Genomic DNA, 2147 nt, shown 5'->3' on the forward strand with positions numbered 1-2147 from the left:
TAGCATTTTTCTTTCAATATTTAATGAGTTGTGAAAGTATTTACAATCATTGGAATGTTTTTTTCCTCATGGCTCTATGAAGAAGTGGTCTAAAATCATTATTTTATAAGAATATAAAATAATGACTTTATACTTGTGTATGTGTGTGTGTGTGTGTGCGTGCGTGTGTGTGTGTGCGTGTGTGTGTGTGCGTGTGTGCGTGTGTGTACAACATGTGACATGATTTTAAAGGCTCATGAGAAGTGCTGGTGAGAGCTCTGAGGATCAGATCGAAGGTCACCAGTTTACGCAGCAGTGACCTCTGTGAGCCAAACACCTGCACGACGCTCTTAATGTGGCCGCGTGACCGTCAGCAGACAGCTGGCACAAAGCAGGGGTGTCCAACATAAGGCCCGGGACCTGCAGTTGGCCCGGCACAGACTGAGTTTAGGAAAATGTGAAGGGGGGCTTTGTTCCTGATAAAGACCTGGACAGCCAACCATACGTCACCAGAGGGATGTTATGGAAACCAGTTCTTTACATACAGTGGGTCCACAGTGGGTCCACAGTGGGTCACATTCACAGGACAGTCAGCAGCGTTTCTATCAGAAGAGACCTGCTGTTGAGCTTCGATATCTCATGATGGCCTTAGAAGGGGCGGGGCTAAAACAGTTTGTTTCAGACTGAGCAGCTGCTGAGATCCAAAGTGAGACAAAGAAGGATTATTTTGAACTCTGAATCATGCAAAGCTGCTGTAGCAGAGTCCAAGCAGTCAAGGAGACGCTGGACGGGTCACTCCAAGCCACGAGGACCAATCACAGCCACAGATATTCTGACACAGTTTCTTTCTGAACATCCTGCTGGAGCTGATCCGCTGGCACGTCCACTTCCTGTAATGAATCACAGGGAGGGAGTGAAAAGGATAAAATAACTTCTTCAAGAAAGGAGTCGAGTCCTTAGAGCACTGTTTACACAGAAAGAAAGAAACTGTCACTATTCCAGTAATATTATTATTATTAAAATTAATGAAGGCGCTGCTTCCAGATAAAACCATTTTATCTATGAGGCACATCGATGACCTAAAAGAAAACCGCACAAACGTCCTTCAGATTTTCTCACAGCGAAGCCGATACTGCGTGCTGATTGGTCGGTTAGGGACACTCTCCCTCATGGGTGACAGATGCTAAATGTCACAGCAGCTGGTTTCAGTGAGCTGGACTCAGTGCAGGATAAACATCCTCAGCCTGAAACACTCTCCCGCTGCACTGATCAGTCTCAGGTTAGCCAAACAAAGTCGGCTCTCGGTGAAATCACTGCAGTCTTCGTGAAATCTTTTCCCGTGTTCGTCCCCCGACATCCAGCAGGGCGCCGCTGACCTGCTCAGGGTTTCACTGTCATTCATCTTCCTCTTCACGTGGAGCTTCATCTGTCTAATTTATCGAAAAAATAAATAAGCGGGAAAACTGTAAAGCAGAGATTTCACTTTCCACATATGCGAGTACGCTCGGGTCCCAGCGACGCTAACATCACCGTCAGATGCCGAGCGAGCGGCTTCGTCCATCCACGTCACGCAGGTGTAGAAGTAGGAACGACCGCTCAGACATCCAGCTGCGCACGTTTGTGTTGGAGGATGAGACTCAGCAGAGGTCAGCTTCTGTAGCACACAGCTCGTTAACACAAACTACTTCGAGCTTAAAATGGTAAATGGCCTGTATTTGTATAGTGCTTTACACAAGGTTTCGCCCAAGGACACAACGACCAAGGCTGTCCGAGCCAGGGCTCGAACCGGCAACCTTCCGATTACAAGGTGAACTCCCACCTCTTGGGCCACGATCGCCCTTAAAGATCCAAGTTTCCTCAGTTTAACCCTGCGGACGTGTTCAGGAGAGCGGCCATGTTCCTGAAGCCGTCGTGTCTTCACCTTTACCTGTGAGGCGTAAAACCACCTCACTCTCAAGTTACATTAACCACTCCCATCCAGCTGTATCTGACCTTTAACCTCTGAACTTCTGGATGTTCTTGCATGTTGTGTTAGGACTGCACACACATTTTTTTCTCTCATCACACACAAACACATACAGACACACACACACATACACAAACACACAGACACACACACACACACACAAACACACACACAAACACACACACACACACACACATACACA

The 2147-nt window shown here is 47.3% G+C and overlaps 1 protein-coding gene across 1 annotated transcript in view; it reads left to right on the forward strand.

Annotated features, from left to right (window-relative positions):
• The window catches only part of LOC102295163 (cytochrome c oxidase subunit 7A2, mitochondrial), a 5801-nt gene that overhangs the window by 725 nt on the left and 2929 nt on the right, over positions 1-2147 (forward strand). The gene's annotated exons all lie outside the window — the stretch shown is intronic.

This window comes from Haplochromis burtoni, unplaced genomic scaffold (assembly GCF_018398535.1).
Source record: "Haplochromis burtoni strain Fernald_Lab_line unplaced genomic scaffold, NCSU_Asbu1 Contig_123, whole genome shotgun sequence".
In the NCBI taxonomy this organism is placed as follows: Eukaryota; Metazoa; Chordata; class Actinopteri; order Cichliformes; family Cichlidae; genus Haplochromis; species Haplochromis burtoni.